General features: G+C 36.6%; 2 long non-coding RNA genes and 1 pseudogene across 2 annotated transcripts; 2 read left to right on the top strand and 1 right to left on the bottom strand.

Annotated features, from left to right (window-relative positions):
* The first annotated feature begins 1,239 nt into the window (after positions 1 to 1,239).
* Positions 1,240 to 5,931, top strand: LOC128227376 (CCR4-NOT transcription complex subunit 9-like; annotated as a pseudogene).
* Positions 5,932 to 8,636: 2,705 nt separating this feature from the next.
* On the top strand, positions 8,637 to 14,411 carry LOC128228923 (uncharacterized). Its single transcript, XR_008260008.1, has 6 exons — positions 8,637 to 8,820; positions 9,776 to 9,893; positions 10,425 to 10,516; positions 11,736 to 11,846; positions 12,377 to 12,468; positions 13,500 to 14,411. It is a non-coding gene; the product is annotated as an uncharacterized LOC128228923 (long non-coding RNA).
* A 7,458-nt stretch (positions 14,412 to 21,869) lies between these two features.
* On the bottom strand, positions 21,870 to 22,585 carry LOC128228931 (uncharacterized). The gene is made up of 3 exons (XR_008260010.1): positions 22,448 to 22,585; positions 22,183 to 22,270; positions 21,870 to 21,961 (listed from the first exon to the last, which is right to left on the bottom strand). It is a non-coding gene; the product is annotated as an uncharacterized LOC128228931 (long non-coding RNA).
* Between the last annotated feature and the right edge of the window lie 298 nt (positions 22,586 to 22,883).

Genomic DNA, 22,883 nt, shown 5'->3' on the forward strand with positions numbered 1-22,883 from the left:
ACGTTCATGATTGGTGTGCCACAGCGAGACGCTCATGCCTTCCTCGGTAAATTGAGACGCTCCTGTCTACCATGCCACACTATGGCACCCAATACTTGCATGCTACAGTGAGTCGCTTATTGTTATCATGCAACAGCGAAACGCTCATGACTTCTTTGGTAAAATGAGACGCTCCTGCTTGCCATACCACAGCGAGACGCCCATGACTAATTGTAATTATGCAACCGAGAAACGCTTACGATTGCCGTGCCGCAGCGAGGCACCAAATGCTTGCATGCCACAGTGAGCCGCTCATTGTAATTATACAACCGAGAGACGCTCGCGATCACCGTGCCACAGCGAAGCACCATTGACTTGCATGCTACAGTGAGTCACTCATGGTAATCATGCAACCGACAGACGCTCCTAATTTGTGCAGCAGCAAGACGCTCATGACTACCGCTCAACAGCGAGACGCTAATGAACACCGTGCCGCAGCGAGAGGTTCGTGATAATCGCGCCACAGCGATGCTCTTATGAATACCGGGCCACAGTGAGGCCCTTATGAATACCGTGCCACAGCTGGGCTGAGCTGGGATGGGGTGAATTAGAAAATAAATAAGATAACACCCTTATGCTCTTTATACATGTAGTATTTTGTTTTAATAGCCATCTAACACATCTTGTGTGAAATTATCTACAGCTCTTTTATAAGGAAGAACACCATGTTCTATCTTAAGAAGATAAATAAAACACGCAGAACCAAACGATAGTCATTAATAATGAAAAGACGACAGTTTGCCACGATATTTACAAAGATCGAGTGTTTTAATCCGCGCAAAATTTTCAATATTGTAAGCTTTCAGTTCGATCAACCAACCAGAATCAGAGCTACATTTGCTTAATAAAAAGGGAAACTTTAAACCTGCACAGTGAGCTCTTGTTCGAGCACAGAAGATCTCTGCCACCTCGTACGAGCTGGAATTTCATCATTGGCGTTTACTGGTAATGAATTATTTATTTCAGTCCCATTGCCTTCCCCATTGCTTTGCCTAAATTTTGACAGTATCTTTGTTTCATGTTCCATACCTCAACACATAATATCCAAATAAAAAACATATTCTGTACGTGGTCACGCAATCTTTACTATCATCACATGGTGTAACGACAGTGATCATGTATAGCAAAGGGAAGTAACCGCTACGTGGTGTTTGGTACGTTATATGTATAATTTAATATTGGTGTAATTTAACCCAGTAAGACGATTTGATCAAATCATGAAAAAAGCATAACACCGGCAGGAAATATTATTATCGATAACATTTCAGAAAAATAAATGGAGTTATTGAAGTTTAAAAGAGATAATGAGTGACATTGCAGCAAATCAGGTAACTATAAAGTGACACGCAAAATTTCTTTTAAATAAAAACAAAAAGCTAACATTAATTGCCGACGTTAATGAATGGATATGTCATATATTTCCGTGACATATTGAATGTTGGATTATCAAACCAATCAAGATAAGACTGATGGAACCAAGAGGTTGTTGGTTAGAGTCCCACAACGGCTTCTTTCTCATGACCTCTCAAAATGGACACACATACAGGTTAATCCTCAAGAAACAGAGTAGAGAGTAAAATTAATTTTATATTTTAACCCCCTCGGCCTTCCCCTAGTCTAAAATAATAGACAAGTTATACAGGATTCTTCCAATGCCTAACGTCTAAACAGGAATGTGCAAAAAACCGGGGGTGTTTTAAAAATATTGAAATTGTTTTAAGTGAAGTATTTTATGGTTGAAATTGATCATAAAGAGTTATATTTATATTTTACCTTGTAAGTGAAATGTTATTTTGCACTAAACAAGCATTTAATGCATTAAAACAAGTTGCTTACCTTTCCAATAAAACATAAGTTGACTGACACAGACAACAATTATGCGAAAGGGAACAACTAGATACAATCGTAATAACTCGGCCATGGCCGAAATGTTCCGAGCGATTTAAAACTGTGCCCTGAAGCCTTGCAGGTGCCCTTCATGTATATATCGTTATGTTTTGACAGAATGAAATGAAAAAAAAGCTGTCAAACTCATAATTATAAGTATGATATTTATTTTTTGTGTACGGAACTAATATAAAATAACATTATCTGGTAATATTTCTTGTTTTTATGCTATTTTATATACGCTATATGCTTTAACCCGGAATCCTGATCGAAACAAATACCCACTTTTGATACTAAACAATTTGTATGTGAAGGAATTGCCATATCAAAAATCTAAAAGAAATCCGTCAACGTACAATTATTTGGACTAGGCCTCCCCCATCTTAACAATTGTTTATTGAATTGAACAAAACATTTTAATAGCGGTAGTACCATAAGTAAATGTTGTTGATACAAACTTTTATAGGGAAACATTCAACATTAAACAATTATTTAAAAATATATACACATGTAAAGAATGGCCCAATTTACCTCCAGAAAAGTGTATATATTATTTTTCCTGCCAAAAGTCTGCACGCTACAATAAACAACTCTTACATGGCTACCATTTTTTCCCGTAGTAGCCCTTCAATAACCAGTAGCCATGGCAATACACAAAAAGCTTCTGTCTACATAATCCCCTGGTAATACTTCCTGAAGTATGTCAAGTATGATAGGAGGTCTTACAAAAATGTGTCCAGTCTGACAAAAATAATGACTTAAGTCATCCTGTCTGACAAAGAGGTTTGATGGTTTCTGTTTGGTTTGGGAATACAAATTTGGTTCAACCCGTATTTATTGCAGAAAAAATGATCAAAGTAAATAAGCATTAATTTTAACCTACAGAAATGCATAACATACATACAAAATAAGGCTTGATGAAATGCATAAACAGTGAGTAAATCACAGCATTGAGAATTAACCATAATTGGTTTTACTAAGTTTCTCTTTTGTACAGACTTTGATTCAACTGTCCAAGTACTCAGGGCTTTTTCACCAAAAATTGTGAAAAGGCCTAGCCTTTTCATTTTTGGAAATTTAAACGCGTGAAGTTCTGCAAATTGGGAAATTTGAATGCGTAAACGTCTTAAAATGGGAATTTTTTTAAGTAAGATCTTCCTTTTTGGGAAAAATATCTGGGAATTGTGAAAAAAATATCTGGAAATTGGGAAAATATGCCATTTTTTCCAATTGTGAAGTAGCCTTATTTCGGCCCCTAGCAAAGAAGGTGAAAAAGCCCTGGTACTTCACCTTATTTTTCCCCAAAGACCAAGAAATATGCAAATCATGTTATTATACAAGTTGTCAAATTGCACAGACCTATAAGGCTTAATCATATTGGGGCTTGTAAGACTGAATTTTTATTTGTTTCTGTTTTGGCCTTGCGGGTGAAAAAATTGTAGAAACATAATAAAAAAATTGTTGTTTCAATAATAGTCCTGTATTCGTTCTAAAGTCTCGCATGATGAACCCTGGAGCTGCTCCCCCCACCTCTGGGTCTGGAAGTCTGATGGCCGGTTCTTCCATGTCACTAGCTGAAAGAGTGAAGGTTTATCAGTGGATAGGGGAGCTAACGAGCCCAGACACACGAGAGAACGCTCTTCAGGAACTCAGGTTGGTTAAACATGTGTGATTTATAACATGTATAAGAACCAGACAATTATTTGTGAAGTATGCAAACTGTTAAAAATTAAAGAGTTGTTGAAATGTTTGTTTAATTGTTCAAAAGAAATTCATAGCAATCTACATGTATTTGTTTTTAGAAAATTGGTGTATTTGATTTATAGCATACATGATATTAAATATGAAAAGTATATAATTAAGACGATACGACGGTGCCATAATTTGACAAGATCATTTGGCAATATGAAGTACATGAGGATATTTTCAGGTCTTTTGGTCATACCCAAAAATGGTAAATATTAACTTATGGCGCATGTACTGATTTTGTAGCAAAAAGAGGGAGGTTGTGCCCGACCTGGCTCCGATGTTATGGCACAGTTTTGGAACAGTGGCCGCCCTGTTGCAGGAAATAGTGCATGTGTACCCTGCAATAACGCCGCCACATCTAACGGTACGTGGAAATGGACGTCACATTGGATTATGATTTAAACCAATTTGGTGAAGTCTCAAAAATCAACTTGCCAAAAAATGTTGCTTCAGAGAATTATTTACAACGTAATTTCGAAAACATCATAACAACAAGTGGAGTCATTCCTTCGATGACTTTGGTGGTGACCTTTTGACCTATTTTCTTTTTATTAAGCAATAAAAATTGGACCTTGTGTTGAAATTTGAAGAAGCACATCATTATTGTTCTTGTATGAATTTGACAACATTTTTTAACCCACTCTCTCTCGTGCTTTTAAATCTAGACAAACTGTTTTGTAAACAAATTTCAATTTCATCCTAGAATGATTTTGACATTGTTTCTTAATTTTAAAGCAAAAGCAATGAACTTTAAAGGGGGAAATTGTCTGGTAAAAATAGATCAGGTTTTGGACTTTGAGAACAAGAAGTTGAACTTTAAAAACATACTTGTTGTTTTAACTTTCAGGCACACCAGTCCAATAGAGTGTGTAATGCTCTGGCCCTCCTACAGTGTGGCGTCACATCCTGAGACACGCTCAGCCTTCCTCACTGGTATGGTCCATATATTTTGTGTTGTGTTGTGGAAATCGCTCATATGTTCAAAGGCTGTCGAATACAAAATGTTTAGGTACTAAAAATAAAAGAAATATCAATAAATTAATATATAGAAATGTTTATTTCTACAAATTTACAGATTCCGATGTTGGATCGATATGGTAGTGTGTATTCATATTTTTATTACTCATTTACATCTCTCACAATTAACTTCTCGTCATTAACTTCTCATAAAATTTTATCTTCTCAATGCCCTTATCAACTACTATCGGTCATGCGTAAACAGTGATAAACGGTTTTTCACACCTGATCAAATTACCTTTCAACTGACATTGTAATTTTTAGGACTTGCGAAATTTGTTAACACCTAGGATTGTTTGTTTATTTTGGATGCGCGTTCGGGAAAAAGTGTGAAATTATGACCTCGAGGGAGCCATAAGGTTTTGTGCATGATTTGTGTACTTGGGACTCCTCGACATATTTAGGTTTAGATGCAACGTTGGTATATTTTATATGAAAATAGAAGGAAAAAAGTTCGGGACCAAGCTCCTACCTCGAGGGACCACCGGTTTTCGAACCACCGCTTGTTCGAACGACTGCAGTTTTACTGTAACATGTTTCACTGTTATTTTCCAGATGGAAACCAAAACATTTATTGATAAATGATTACCATATCCTCGCATGTTTGTATTCTCTTTGATGTAGCATTGTTTGTCTTGTTCAGATGGCCTGCATATGCAGTGTGTGTTTATAGAACACGATAAATTACATCATATATGCTACGTCAGAAGGCAACATTTTGCTTAAAATGAAGACTTGAATCAAAGATAACTTTATAATAAATTTTGTATTCGCTCCCCATTTCGTAAACCCCTTGTAGGATTTTCATAAAACTTAAGTCAAATGTTCACCACATTGAAACAACATGCAGGCGTACCCACATTCCAGGCACAACAGCTAAAAGTTAAGGCCACAGTTCAAGCCATAGATTCATGATTTCATAGATTTCCATATCTTTCTATCCCCTTGAAAGAATGCTTTTCAAGAGGGGGACACCCCCTCTCAGAAATGCAAATCGTGTTTCACTGATGGTCAATTTGAGGTTTTTGATGTTTTTCCCAAGCCAACATGCTTCACATTTATACTAGGCTTTGTTTTAATGCAGCCATATTCATTTTTGTCTGTAAACACCATGTTTTTTTCATTGCAGTTTCTGTTCGGGCATTTAAGTACAGACATCACCCATCTACGGACTGCAAGATTCATCTCTTTAAAAGGATGTCTTACACCGTCTACGGACTGCAAGATTCATCTCTTTAAAAGGATGTCTTATATGTAGCTTTCCAGGTGGGTGTGTATTAATTGACTGATTGATTGATTGATTGATTGATTGATTGATTGATTGATTGATTGATTGATTGATTGATTAAGTATGAGCTTGTAAAGGAATGGAATAGGTGTGAAGCCATAACTCAATCAGTGTTATGGTGTGCATGTGTGCGAAAATGTGCATCCAACCTCACATATTCTCCATTTCGGTCAGCGAACCAGACCATTATCAGACATTCTGCCATGAATGTGACGGGTTAAAGTACATTTCATATTTTCCTCTGTTACTTAAATGATGTTGTATTTAATTAACTCCGCTGTGTTACTGAGTTGCACTCAAAATTTGGGTCAAGATCATCAAGCTGGCCTTTGGCATATTAATTTACATACTTCCACCAGATTTGTCTCCTTCAAAATACCTTCCTCTAGATTCATCTGCATCAAGTTAATGCTTTGTGCGGGTTTTTTAGCTCACCTGTCACTTTGTGACATGGTGAGCTTTTGTGATCGCCTTTTGTCCGTCGTGCGGTGTGCGTCGTGCGTCGTCCGTCAACAATTTACTTAAAAGACATCTCCTCCTTAACCGCTGGGCCAATATTAATAAAACTTCATAGGGATGTTCCTTGGGTGGTCTTCTACCAAAGTTGTTCAAAGAATTCAATTCCATGCAGAACTCTGGTTGCCATGGCAAACAAAAGGAAAAACTTTAAAAATCTTCTTCTCCCAAACCACAAGGCTTAGGCCGTTGATATATGGTAGGTAGGATCACCAAATGGTCCTCTACCAAGATTGTTCAAATTATGGCCCTGGGGTCAAAATTGGCCCCGCCCCGGGGGGACATGGGTTTTCTCTATATGTTTACAGTGAAAACCTTAAAAATCTTCTCCTTTGAACTTACTTGGACTAGAGCTTAGATATTTGGCATGATTCATCGTCTAGTGGACCTCTACAAAGTTTGTTCAAATTATGGCCCTGGGGTCAAAATTGGCCCCGCCCCGGGGGGTCATGGGTTTTCTCTATATGTTTATAGTGAAAACTTAAAAAATCTTCTCCTCTGAACTTACTTGGCCTAGAGCTTAGATATATGGCATGATTCATCGTCTAGTGGACCTCTACAAAGTTTGTTCAAATTATGGCCTTGGGGTCAAAATTGGCCCCGCCCCGGGGGGTCATGGGTTTTCTCTATATGTTTATAGTAAAAAAAATCAAAAATCTCCTCTGAACTTACGTTGCTTAGAGCTTAGATATTTGGCATGATTCATCGTCTAGTGGACCTCTACAAAGATTGTTCAAATTATGGCCTTGGGGTCAAAATTGGCCCAGCCCCGTGAGGTTAGGGTATTCTCTATATGTTTATAGTTAAAACTTAAAAAATCTTCTCCTCTGAACTTACTTGGACTAGAGCTTAGATATTTGGCATGATTCATCGTCTAGTAGACCTCTACAAAGATTGTTCAAATTATGGCCTTGGGGTCAAAATTGGCCCCGCCCCCTTGGGGGGTCATGGGTTTTCTCTATATGTTTATAGTGAAAACTTCAAAAATCATCTCCTCTGAACTTACGTTGCTTAGAGCTTAGATATTTGGCATGATTCATCGTCTAGTGGACCTCTACAAAGTTTGTTCAAATTATGGCCCTGGGGTCAAAATTGGCCACACCCCGGGGCTGATGGGTTTTCACTATATGTGTTATAGTGAAAACTTAAAAAATCTTCTCCGAACTCACAAAGACAAGTAACGTCTTAATTCAAACTGGATAACATATTTAGTACACATACCAATTTTCAATATGGGCCACATACAACAATTAATAACAAATATACATATATTGATACACACGTAAAATCAAGTAGTGACAAGAGCTTAGATATTTGGCATGATATATCATCTAGTTGACTTGTACCAATATTGTTCAATCTTTGGCCCTGGGGTCAAAAAATGGCCCCATCGGGGCGGTCATGGGTTTCCTTATATATGTATATGATGAAAACTTAAAAAATCTTCTTCTCCGAAACCAAAAGGCGAAGGCCTTAGATATTTGGTATGAAGCATCGTTTATCGGACCACTATTAAGATTGTTCAAACTTTAGTCCTGGGGTCAAAATTGGCCACGCCCCGTGTTCATAGGCTTAGGTTTTCAATATTTGTATATAATGGAAGAATGTGCAGTATATGACAGGTGAGCGATTCAGGGCCATTTGGCCCTCTTGTTACAATTTTCTGATATTTATTGTGTATTTTAGAGTCTTCTGAGGCTACTGTCAAGTGACAAGATGCTCTGGGTGTGCACTGGGTGAAAAAGGCTGCCCAGTTAGAGCTGTTTCATTTTTCTGAACAGAAATTTCTAGCGAATTGTTCAGTTGCAGTGTCTTCGACCCCAGAGAACCAATATAGCCCCATGACAGATATACAGGTTTCGGCATTGTTAACAGTACTCCTGTTTTGGACGCCTCACAATTTTTGTGTGGAAGTGTCATCTGATACACTCTTAACTGCCTGTTTACCGAGGCCTTTTCCCATAATTACACGGTCATTCTCTGTCATTTTAGGTACTCATCGTTATGTGTGGGCAGAAATGTGGAGTGGTACAACAGTCACCTAAGCAGACAAGAGGCTGATGCACCCAGTCGCTGCAGTTTACAGCATAGCTCTCAATTGTAGCTCTACAAATTTTAGGTAAACGATATAACTGGGCTACCAAGTCATCTTAGTCATCTTGAGATGGAACCAAGGGACTTTCGAGTTACACCACAGCCTACCCCCCTCACCAATTGTCCCAACTGATACGCCCATCCGGCTCGACGCAAGTCGTGAAGTCACAGGAGTGACTTCTGGCCAAACATCAGGATCAATTCAGATCCTACCGGGCAATTCGCGTGAGGTATCCACATAAAAAAATAATAGCCAACCCCCTTTTAGTGACAACACTCCAGGTCACTCTGTGCCTCCACTTCAACTGGAAACTACTGTATTATCATCAGCGCCACTCTCCTGATTGTTAGTGGGAATATTTTCGGTTTTGTTTCATGTTGTAATGGATATGATTATGATCTAATGATGAATTTTTTCAGTGTTCACACATTTGATTAATTCAAGCTTACAGTATACGATTAGTTTTCTGAACTTTCTTAATTGCTTTCAATTATGTTGAGAGTTAGTTTATTGTTTTGCAACTAAGACATGCGCGCATGCGTATATTAAACATATTGTTTAGTATTTGTATGTTTTCTATTTTGATGAGCATTTTACATTGTAATATTTTCCATATAGTGTAAGGGAGACAACTTGAATAATATTTTATCGATGGGCTTGTGATGAAATGGAATTACCTTAATTTTGTTTTATTTTTTGTATTGAGTAATTTGTTCATCTATTACAATTTAAAAATAAGAGGACCTTGACCTTTGTCTCCAAAATTCAAGGACAAAATTTAAAAATGGAGGACAAATGTGTAACCAGGTATCCAATGTGTATATAGCGGCACTTATACTTTCTCGCTATAGAGCAAGCTTTTATAGGAACGCGGTAGAGTGTTCACTTGCAGAGGCCGATACGTGGGTTCGAACCCCGACAGGTGCACATAGCAATTTGTGCAGTCTGTTACATATGCACTCCCTATAAGTCCGTACTTGTTTTTAGCGAAGCTCAAAGTTTCGTGAGTTTCGGCATAAAATTCAAGTTGAGATCCCAGACCAAACCTTGTCTCATGTAGAATACTTATATTCACGTGTTCTATAAGCTACATACATGTACATGTACACTTCTTAATGGTGGATAAGAACTTTTTCAAATTGATTGTATATGCGGTTTCCCAGATTTACATCCTCCTTTTGCAGAAACTACCGATGGCGTAGATCCTGTGCTGCAGGCCAGTTTTCCACTGACCAGCCATGTGGAATTGACATCTTCAGCCAAACTACAGCCAGGATTAATATCAGACTCCTTAACAGCAAGGTGAGCTACTACTTATTTATTTCCAGGTTAGTAAACACTGCCAGGAGTCTGGCGTGTTAGCTTTCCTTTCGTCATTTTTACAAAAAGTACCAATAATTTCTCTATGAAAACACAATTGTGACAGCATTGGAGACCAGATACTAATTGTTGTTCCATAATGTATAGAAAGCCTTTTAATGCTTTAAAATCAGATCAGTAAAGAGGATTCTTGAATTGAATTTAACATGCCTTGCGGATTCTTAACTGATGGTTTAAGCAGATTATTGTGTAAGAGGGTGGGGGTTGTAGAGATAAGAAAAGTAAACACTGTTTTATAAGTGTTTTCTTAAGTCACCATTTTAAAGGTAATGATTGTATATCTATAATATATGCTGAAAATAATTCAAATTTTATAACTTATTTTCTTTGGAAGGGAATCTCATTGTGGGTCCACTTAATGTGCCCCTTTTTCGACAATAAAAAAACATGAACAGACGAGTCTGGTGTTCCCTCCTTAGCGCTCTTGAATTTTCATTGTTTTAAATATTTCAGGGCAAATTGGTGCTGCATTTGTCCCCTGAGCTATCGGCAAGATTTCTATAGCATGCTGTACGATGTTTTCTTCGCCTGCTTGATAGTCCCAGGTATCATACTTCATTTGATTTGTTTGTCTGAATTTAGAAGCTGTTTTAATGCAAAACAGTATAAATTAAAATTGTGACGCATAAATTAAATACTTTTGACTATACGTTAAATTATAATTTTGTAGTCTGCTGTTCAAAATACATACATTTAACACACATATTCTAATAGGTAAAACCTCAATTTAACATATGCGGAAATTTTTTAGGACCAAAACATAATTATGGGCTTTTTTTCTGAACCAAAGATATCAACTTTATAAATCTGGTCACAGTAACAATACTCTAAAGTAAAGTTACATTACTATTGGCAGGCCTAGCAGGAATATAACTCTCAGTATTTTTTTTCAAATTCAACATTTACATTCTTTATTTATAACAACTTACTCAGATTGTATAGGAACTGGAAATTGAAACATCTATGTTTCACATTGCATACATGTACTTCTGTATTCAACAACCACAAGTCTTTGACCGAGTATTACCAAATTGCCTCCCTAGACATGAACATATAGGTTAAGCACTAATTTTGAAATTGATTGATAACTTTTGAACCCACACACATTGCAAGAACTAGGACTCTAGCAGTAAAATGTTTAGTGTTTGTATGTTTTCTATTTTGATGAGCATTTTACATTGTAATATTTTCCATACAGTGTAAGGGAGACAACTTGAATAATATTTTATCGATGGGCTTGTGATGAAATGGAATTACCTTAATTTTGTTTTATTTTTTGTATTGAGTAATTTGTTCATCTATTACAATTTAAAAATAAGAGGACCTTGACCTTTGTCTCCAAAATTCAAGGACAAAATTTAAAAATGGAGGACAAATGTGTAACCAGGTATCCAATGTGTATATAGCGGCACTTATACTTTCTCGCTATAGAACAAGCTTTTATAGGAACGCGGTAGAGTGTTCACTTGCAGAGGCCGATACGTGGGTTCGAACCCCGACAGGTGCACATAGCAATTTGTGCAGTCTGTTACATATGCACTCCCTATAAGTCCGTACTTGTTTTTAGCGAAGCTCAAAGTTTCGTGAGTTTCGGCATAAAATTCAAGTTGAGATCCCAGACCAAACCTTGTCTCATGTAGAATACTTATATTCATGTGTTCTATAAGCTACATACATGTACATGTACACTTCTTAATGGTGGATAAGAACTTTTTCAAATTGATTGTATATGCGGTTTCCCAGATTTACATCCTCCTTTTGCAGAAACTGCCGATGGCATAGATCCTGTGCTGCAGGCCAGTTTTCCAGCCATGTGGAATTGACATCTTCAGCCAAACTACAGCCAGGATTAATATCAGACTCCTAAACAGCAAGGTGAGCTACTGCTTATTTATTTCCAGGTTAGTTAACACTGCCAGGAGTCTGGCGTGTTAGCTTTCCTTTCGTCATTTTTACAAAAAGTACCAATAATTTCTTTATGAAAACACAATTGTGACAGCATTGGAGACCAGATACTAATTGTTGTTCCATAATGTATAGAAAGCCTTTTAATGCTTTAAAATCAGATCAGTAAAGAGGATTCTTGAATTGAATTTAACATGCCTTGCGGATTCTTAACTGATGGTTTAAGCAGATTATTGTGTAAGAGGGTGGGGGTTGTAGAGATTAGAAAGTAAACACTGTTTTATAAGTGTTTACTTTAGTCACCATTTTGAAGGTAATGATTGTATATCTATAATATATGCTGAAAATAATTCAAATTTTATAACTTATTTTTCATTGGAAGGGAATCTCATTGTGGGTCCACTCAATGTGCCCCTTTTTTGACAAGAAAAAACATGAACAGACGAGTCTGGTGTTCCCTCCTTAGCGCTCTTGTATTTTCATTGTTTTAAATATTTCAGGGCAAATTGGTGCTGCATTTGTCCCCTGAGCTATCGGCAAGATTTCTAAAGCATGTTGTACGATGTTTTCTTCGCCTGCTTGATAATCCCAGGTATCATACTTCATTTGATTTGTTTGTCTGAATTTAGAAGCTGTTTTAATGCAAAACAGTATATATTAAAATTGTGACGCATAGATTAAATACTTTTGACTATACGTCAAGTATAATTTTGTTGTCTGCTGTTAAAAAAATATACATTAAACAAACAATTTCTATAAGGTATAACCTCAATTCAACATATGCGGAAAATTATTAGGACCAAAAAATAGTTATGAGTGCTTCATAGTTATTACCAATCCACCCACCTTTATTATTTTTCAATGTTTTTTTTTTCTGAACCAAAGTTATCAACTTCATACATTTGGTCACAGTAACAATACTCTAAAGTAAAGTAACATTACTATTGGCAGACCTAGCAGGAATATAGGTTAAGCACTGATTTTGAAGTTGATTGATAACTTTTGAACCCACACACATTGCAAGAACTATGACTCTGTTCCCAAATTGTTTTCCTTGGCATGAAGATGTTAAGCTATTGAACCATAGTTCTGTTGTTTACAAATGGTTTCCTTTGACAAAGAAGTATGTTTGAATATAACCTTTGAATTGAATGAATATCAGGAATTTGTTGTTGAAAATATGTGCTTGCAACCATTTCTAGAAGCATAACTCTACTATTCATAGATCCCAAGGTTACCCCCCTTGGATTTGGTGTTAACTAAATAAACTTTTGTTTTGGTTTAATTTTAAAACTGGACTTGCATTGCATTTGAGAAGTTATACACAGTGCCAAACTTTTAAGTCTTTGACACATACTTTAAACATAGTGTATGTCTGTTGAAGATCACTTTTTTGTGTTCACAATGAGAAACCAAAACCAGAACATCAATTAGCCTAACCTTGGTTAAGTATTATTGTGGATTTATGGTTGAAATTTCGCGAGGTTTTTTTTTTTGCTCAATTTTTTATAACTTAACAATATATTGATAACCAGGATTTTTGATAGCAAAATTAGTAAAATAATTAAATCAAATTGCAGTAAAATGTTTTTTGTTCTTAAGTCTATCGGCATCTCGTTTCAGAAGCCTCGCGCCAGTGCTTGACAGACCAGCTGATGAACAGACCATTTGTCAACTGTCTCAAGAATGATAACTTCACGAAGCGCTGTCTCGTGCAGCTCCAGCAAAACCTAGAAAATTCCGGGCGTGCCTGACCCATGAAACCCTGGCATCAACAGTGAGAGTGAACGTGGAAAGTGGTGGGCTTAGAGGAATTGTGGGGTATGGATGGGAGGGGGATAGGAGAGGTTATTTGGGAGTGTCCAAGGATATGTAGGGGAAGAGGGGGGAAATTGGGTGATAACTTAAAGGGTAGGCCTAAACCTTGACGCCCTTGCATGCCACTGCACGCAGTGATAAGGAATATGAAAGCATGAGGGGGGTTAAGAGTAAGTATAGGGGGATGGAAGGGTGTGGGAGATATATGTGGGAGGATGTTGCGGTGCTGCACCATTAGTGAGGGGAAATCTGCTCAAGGTATAGGGTATGTTGTGGAAGGATGAATAGTTGTTTGAATAGTGAGGGTGTGTCTCACTCGTGAATCAGGGCTTGTGTCTGCATCAACACTAAAAATGGGGAAAAAACTGGGGTTGGGAGATGTTTTTATAGGATAAAAATCAAATTCTTGCTGTATGGCAAGGGAGTGAAATACTGCTAGATTTAAGAAAGTATTAAATACATTAATTCCCACCTCAGAGCACCCTCTTAAATGAACATTACACAAACAACGTAGGGAAATATAAATGAATTGAAAGAATTCTTATAAAATGATCTTTGGTTGACATTCTATGTCAAAACAATTGGCTTCTGTTGAAAATTGTTTAGTACTGCAATTGATGTAATATTTTGTTTATGTATGTTTGATATGGCATAAACATTGACAATAAGACATTGAATTGCTGTAATCTATTTTTTGTCAATAAAAGTTTTAATGTCTACTCATTTGTTGTAAGTTTTAGCCCACTTGAGTTGTTTATGCCCATAAAGGTGGGCTTATTCATTAAACCGCACAATTTGGTTTTTAACAGGTTGATCGTTATGGAATGTCTCATATATATGCATTAATAGAATTGTTCGGGGGAATTTGTCGTTTACTGTAACAGCTCTTGTTCATATTTGTAGTGCGCTTATTTGACTGCATCCTGTCTGTTAGCAACAATTGTCTAAAGATTTCTTCTCTAGAACTGTCCGTTTTTAACATGTTTATTGTTATGGATGTTTCATAAATGCATAAACATAGTTAACTGACACTGGCACCTCGAGGGCAATTGTCATAGCTCTTGTTCATATTCGTAGTGACCTTTTGTGACTGCATGTTGCCAGAAACAATTGCCTAAAGACTTATATTCTAGAACTAATGCTAACAGTGAACCTGTTTGGCTCTTAGGTTACTAAATACCAAGTAATTGTGGTGAGCTATTGTGATAAATTATTGTTTGTAATAATCAAATATTGAAACAAAGCAAATTTAATTGATAAAGGTCATTGTGCCTTTGACCTGAAAATCAAACGTGTCAACAAATTGTCAAACTGCTGATCAAATTGTTGAAATATGAATGAGAATGATCTAGTGATATAAGTTTCCGCCTATTACTCCAAAAGTTGTGAGTTCGATCATAACAAGGGTGATCTAATGGTATAGGTTTCCGCCTATCACACAAGATGTGGGATCGATCACCACAAGGGTAAGATTGATCTAATGGTATAGGTTTCCTCCTGTCACTCAAGAGATGTGGGTTCGATTACCACAAGGGTGAGAATGATCTAGTGGTATAGGTTTCCTCCTGTCACTCAAGAGTTGTGGGTTCGATCACCACAAGGGTGAGAGTGATCTAGTGGTATAGGTTTCCTCCTGTCACTCAAGAGATGTGGGTTCGATCACCACAAGGGTAAGATTGATCTAATGGTATAGGTTTCCTCCTGTCACTCAAGAGATGTGGGTTCGATTACCACAAGGGTGAGAATGATCTAGTGGTATAGGTTTCCTCCTGTCACTCAAGAGTTGTGGGTTCGATCACCACAAGGATGAGAATGATCTAGTGGTATAGGTTTTCTCCTGTCACTCAAGAGTTGTGGGTTCGATTACCACAAGGGTAAGATTGATCTAATGGTATAGGTTTCCTCCTGTCACTCAAGAGATGTGGGTTCGATTACCACAAGGGTGAGAATGATCTAGTGGTATAGGTTTCCTCCTGTCACTCAAGAGATGTGGGTTCGATTACCACAAGGGTAAGATTGATCTAATGGTATAGGTTTCCTCCTGTCACTCAAGAGATGTGGGTTCGATTACCACAAGGGTGAGAATGATCTAGTGGTATAGGTTTCCTCCTGTCACTCAAGAGTTGTGGGTTCGATCAACACAAGGATGAGAATGATCTAGTGGTATAGGTTTCCTCCTGTCACTCAAGAGTTGTGGGTTCGATCACCACAAGGGTGAGAATGATCTAGTGGTATAGGTTTCCGCCTATCACACAAGATGTGGGTTCGATCACCACAAGGGTGAGATTGATCCAATGGTATACGTTTCCTCCTGTCACTCAAGAGATGTGGGTTCGATTACCACAAGGGTGAGAATGATCTAGTGGTATAGGTTTCCGCCTATCACACAAGATGTGGGTTCGATCACCACAAGGGTGAGAATGATCTAATGGTATAGGTTTCCTCCTGTCACTCAAGAGATGTGGGTTCGATTACCACAAGGGTGAGATTGATCTAATGGTATAGGTTTCCGCCTATCACTGTAGAGGTTGTGGGTTCGATCACCACAAGGGTAGGAGTGATTTCTAAAGGCTTGTCCATTCTTTGGACCTTGTTCTGTTAAGGTGGTATATCATACTCGGGAATATAAACAATCCATATGTTCTAACCTTTTTTTGAAGAATGGTGACCATTACCTAATTGCTATTTGAAAGAAATAGAACATATTTTATATAAAACTATAAAATTAAATTTTAATGTGATGTGCTAAAGTATTCATATTCAATTTAACTTTATCATACATAAGTAACCCTTGATATTTCAAAACATAATTAATTATAGGCAACCACGGCTCTTAATAAGAATGTTTGAATTTATGTACTTGATGAAATTCATCACTCTTAATTACGACGTCTTGTGTCATAACGTTGTTACATGTTGAAACAACACAGTGTTTTTGCGTATATAATGATATAAGTTTAACCATTAGGTGATTCATAGATTTAACGTTAAGAAGTATGTCAACTCCAGGAAGCCTTGTTATGATATATTATGTGCTTTACACTCCCAGAAGTATGAGGAAACAGATTCCCTCCGCCTTTGGAATCTGGTATTAATACAATATATATCATTTGATTTAGTGGATAATTCTGAGGCAACCATAACAAACTGCCAGTCGTGACCATATACATCTTCTGTCAATTTAGAAAGTTCCAAATTTTACTTGGTAAGATCAAATCTACTGTTCATCCAAGTTGATATTGTTTGCAATGTAATGTTCACATAAGAAATCAAATTTTCATAACGACACAAACAATAACACACAATCGGCTATGGCTTTTCACATTATGTCTCATGTCTAAAATCCATTGAAAGATGAAAAAACGTTTTAGTATCTCCCTGTTCACTTCACATAAACTTACACCCTGTCCAGTACCTAGGTTTGATTTTCACCTCATTCCTTTTTGAGGTTGTTACACTTTGCGTATTACTATTTGTTTACTTTTTACTAAATCCTGTAGATTGAACCCACCAGAGTCATTTTACAATTATATTTTTTAATCTAGTTCTGAATGAACTAATTGTGGATGCCTGTACTATTTCGTCATTCACTTGTTTCAGATGGTAAGTAAACAGTTTAATACTGACGCTTTTTCCAAATCAAGTTGGGTCGCAATTCAAGTAAATGCTATAGCCAAAAGAAATTTCGGTAATATATCTTTGGGTTAATTCGGGACATCAAGTAATCTCCCCACTTTATCCGGTTGCCAATGGGTAATGGAAAATAGAAACGCTGCAAAATAGTAGCTAAGTTGATAAAAAAATGGAAAAGTGAACATATTTTTCATTTGCAATAGATTTATCAAATGCAGAGTTTTGTACAACGACAACCTTCAAGAGAAATTGACATGGATTTTACTGTAGGCGTTCGGATATGTACAATTTCGGATAGAATGAGCTAACATGGGATGCAACTCGTCACGAACTATTTCGATCATTCGCATAGTCACGTACGAAAATCCGGTTGTTTCCCTGCTACTGTCTATGCGTCTAAACTCATACATAATTGGTCATGAGCGAATAAAACCGATCAATAAGCACAGCTAATATATTTACCGGGAAAACAACGCCCTTTCAAAATCTTCTTCGAGATTTTGCACTACAATGAAAAATTAAGACTGGGTTATAAAGGCTAAAAAAATAATGATCAAACGTCACCTAATTGTCTCCAAACATTTATACTTTATATGTTATGATAAATGTGTTACAAATGGTAGAATGGTCCGGTTTCCGAGTATTTATGGAAATAGTTGACCGCTTTCGGACACGAGAGTTTATGTGTAAAACCTGCAAATAGTAGAATGTGACAAATGTTTGTTTATTTACGATACAATCGACTGTATATATCAATCATATATGATGATTTTGAAGATTTTTTTCTATGCTATTGTATACTTTTTCTGTTTTGTTGTTAAATCCGCAAATTTGTTTTTTGTTTTGGTTGCATAAATCATGAACTGATAGCAACTAGACTTTGTTTGGTTTAAACGTATTTTATTTTCAGAGAATATTCATAAACATTGATATACACATTAATGAAAATAAAGATTGGGCTGGAAGAGGATAAACAACTGAAGAGCCTTTAACTATGTTTAACAGCATGTCATATACAGAATATCTTCAATTATTAAAGGTGCACTCTTTCTCCCAAATAAGACTTACCACAAATAATAATGTTTTAAATATACTATTCATCCAAGTTGATACTGTTTGCATTTTAATGTTCACATAAGTAATCACATTTTTATGACGGACACAAACAATAACACACACTCGGTGATGGCTTTTCAAATTAGATTTCAAGTCAAAAATCCATTAAAAGATGAAAAAACGTTTTAGTTTCTTCCTGTTCACTTCGCATAAACTTACACCCTGTCCAGTACCTAAGTTTAATTGTCACCTCATTCCCTTTTGAGGTTGTTACACATTGCGTATTACTTTTTTTTCTTTTTTTCTAAATTCTGTAGCTTGAACCCACTTGGACCAGTTAACACTAATTATGTTTTAAGTCTATTTCTGAATGAACTAATTGTGGATGCTATTTCGTCATTCACTTGTTCCAGATGGTAAGTGAACTTTTTAATACTGACGCTTTTTTTCCATGTCAAGTTGGGTCGCAATTCATGTAAATACTATAGCCAAAAGAAATTTCGGTAATATATCTTTGGGTTAATTCGGGACATCAAGTAATCTCCCCACTTTATCCGGTTGCCAATGGGTAATGGAAAGTAGAAACGCTGCAAAATAGTAGCTAAGTTGATAAAAAAAATGGAAACGTGTACATATTTTTTCATTTGCAATAGATTTATCAAATGCAGAGTTTTGTACAACGACAACCTTCAAGAGAAATTGACAAGGATTTTACTGTAGGCGTTCGGATATGTACAATTTCGGATAGAATGAGCTAACATGGGATGCAACTCGTCACGAACTATTTCGATCATTCGCATAGTCACGTACGAAAATCCGGTTGTTTCCCTGCTACTGTCTATGCGTCTAAACTCATACATAATTGGTCATGAGCAAATAAAACCGATCAATAAGCATAATTTATACATTAAGGCCTAAACAAGTATATGTCTGTTTCCTGTAACCCGACCAACCGTATTTTTTTACCGCCGACCGCATTTTTTTATGCCTCAAAATTCGAAAAGTCAGATTTTTAGCGATTGCTGTAAAGCAATTATATTATTCAAACAACACAATGCATACCTAAACAGTCTTGCATTAGAATTATGAATATCAAAAATTAAATGAACTCATTTGTTTTACATAAAATGTACAGTAAATGATAAAACATTATCAAATTAAAGCTCTTTAGTTAGTCAGTATTTTTGGGAAACTGCCTCGACAGTAATAATGGCGATTTTTGTGTATATTGTTTTTAAGTCATAAACGGTCGTCTAAAACTATTTAGTAAGTGTTTGAGCCAACCTCTTTATTCTTATAGTATCGTATGTCCACACAACTAAATTAATCTCAAATTCACTTCCATATATTGGAAATATACCCGTTTCACATATACAAAAAAGGCATTGTATTTTATACACTTGGATACTTAAGTGACAACTGGCAGATAATAAAACATACATTCACAATGGCTGTTCACTGATCTCTTTATTAAGTCAAAAGCAGCCTAATCAGGCATTTTGTAGGAGAATTGAAGGTATTTAATTAGTTGAGCACATGCTATACCTTTTTTCCGGTTGAATAGAAACATAATCAATGCTCCCCCACAGATTATCTCCTACTTAGTGTATCACTCTGTCTCTAGTATTACCTTTGGTAGTATCTTAAGAAACAATGAAACATTGCAGTCATTGCTGTGCAAAGGGGATATATCAATTACAGATCCTATTATGCTAAGGCATATATGCCTTTATCTCTGAATACAGCATTGAATGAATTTTGATAATGGTTATTGTCGTTTTGTCTATTTGAAAGTATTTAAAGCATGAACATTAGTTGTTAAATAAATTAGCTAAATGAATATCAACGTGACCCTTTTTCATTTTTGCAGATGGAAAATAAGTCACCTTTTATGATAACACTAAGTACTTAATTATGTGTATTTGTAAAAGTACAATCTTTATGTATTTTTCTCAATATTCGAACCATGAGTCATGCACAATAATTACTTTCTTATTATATCATTCATTTTAGACCAAGAAGCAGATAATGATTGTATTTTTGTCAATTATTACAATTATATAAAATAGTATCGCTGAATCCAATTGTTTCCAAAGTAACTACTCTTAGTATTTCTATGCAGTATACTCCCTATTATGATCCTTCTATTTTGGCTACTTCAGCTGCAGCAGTGTTGAGAGGTGAGAGAATCGGCCATATAATTTCATATAAACAAAAAGTAAAGCGTTATTTTTAAGTGCTAATCCGGGTGTTTCCAAAACTATCAGAGTGTATGTTATGCGAACATTATATTACCATATTTGCATTTCAACTTTAGAGTTATTACATTTTAAACAGTTTCTAGGGTTTAAATTTAAAATGCGTGGATTCGAAATTTTCGGTAAAACTTTGGGTTATCATGGACTAAAGTGCTTTTATACTCGATATAGTGTTGAATCGTGAGATTTATTGCCATTTGTCATGTTAAAATATTTAGTATCTAAATGCGATTTTGAATGTGAAGGTGACTATTTTCAACGAGCTTTAAAATCTACAATTTTTGAAATAGAACTTTAAATCTAACTTTGGTTTACTTTGGAATGATAAAAACATGTCTTGACTCGGTCACATCTTGCTGCATTGCCAATGCGATAGCAAGGCGTTGCTAAATATCCTAGAGCGCCATGAAGATGGCTATGTCACGGCGTTCTCAGGCGACCTTGGCGTTTCTATGGAGCTCCATGGCGTTTTACCGCATTCCTGCGGAAATCTAGTTTGAGAGTGTCTGCGCTTTCATTGCGCTCTCATGGCGCTTTCATTGTGTGCATCGGGTTGTCACGACAAGCGCACTGCATGTGCACTGCGCTTTCACGGCGATCATATCGCGCTGACGGCGTGTTGTTTTGCATTACCTATAAAACCCCTATATTTTCATCAGATCTCGATTGTGGCGGATCCGTGGTCTAGTGGTAACACACTTGACTATCATTCCAGGGGTCACAGTTTCGATTCCCCGTCGCATCAATAAAAACTACTAATCGTCTTCCGGAAGGGACATTAAATGGGAGTCCCGTGTGACAGTGCTATACACTGGTGCACGTTATAGAACCAGAGTAGCTCTAACCAGGGTTATATACTGTCTGTCCACTCTGCTCCAACAACCTAAAATGACTTACAATCTTAACGGAGCACTCTCCGAATGGGCAAGGCCCGAGTGCGAATATAAATAAGCTTACACACCACAACCAATTCTCCATTTTTCCATTCCCTCACGAACAGTTGAGACCAAGCCCGCTAAAAGATGTGTGACAGTGAAGAAAGCAGGATGAGATCTAAAGCGTCTGCATCATCCGGGATCTGTAGCACCTGCATATAGGCAAGCAATAACCCAATAAAGCAATTGCTGTTGCACATCAGTCAATTTGAAATGGTTGTTTATTTTCATATTTCATTCATTCTTAATGTAACTTTTGGCTCTACCATCGTTAGAATAACGACACATGTAGATAAAGTTTCGTTCGATATTTTATTTTGTCATTTACACATCAAAACATGTCCAACCCGTGTAACCACTGGAATGGCAGTAACAGTGAAACGTCCTGCAATTACATAAATAACATTGTCTTACAATACTGGAGACATTACTAAATAACTTATCATTATAAGAATGATAAAGAATGACATGAAGGTTAAAATGGTTATGGAATGAAATATACATTTTAACAATGAGTTCAGGGTGAGTGACTGTTCTTTTTACAATAGCCTATATTCTATACAATAGCATATATTATACATCAAACAACATTGTTTTCATACTTACAAAGTATCTGGTACTTTAGACACGTTACCCCAATCAAACTCTGGCTTTCGCTCTCAAACCGGGACTGGAGGACCTGGTGAAATATGAGCTGTAACAAACCATGCAGTTGTTAAAGTGACTTGTAGAGATGAAATCGTGAGGTTTATTATAAATTAAGGTTAAATGACGTTCAAACAGCCCGCAAAAATATCAAAGACAAAACCCGGTCCGACATCACAAACAAAGACGAAAATACAGAAATAGACAAAGCCTACGCTCTACTTACATTTGTCTAATAGAATATGGATATCTAATGAAGCTGTTATGACACTAAATTAATATGCCATTCTATTATACGTGTCGATATATCCCGATACGATCTACTACAAAACTGCCAGTATCTCTGGCTTCCTCTCGTGGAGAAAACTTACTTAACCCAAAGAAAATATACATAAAGGTTACACTACACTATTGATTTTATCACCCTGTCACACTTAATACTATTTTGTTGTGTTGATTCATCGCTTATCAGAACGCCGAGCAACGGCGTTGTTTTGGGCTTGATCAAAGTGCAAGCCGTCGCTCGGCGTTCTATGCTGACCCATTGCGTTCACTGGCGGTGCTTGTGATTCCACTGCGCGCAGATCGGCGTTCTGGATTTTTCTTGGACGCCGTTGGATCTCGACCCTAGTGCTCCTAAAACTATCAAAATGTATATTATA

This window comes from Mya arenaria, chromosome 1, assembly GCF_026914265.1.
Source record: "Mya arenaria isolate MELC-2E11 chromosome 1, ASM2691426v1".
NCBI classification, from domain to species: domain Eukaryota; kingdom Metazoa; phylum Mollusca; class Bivalvia; order Myida; family Myidae; genus Mya; species Mya arenaria.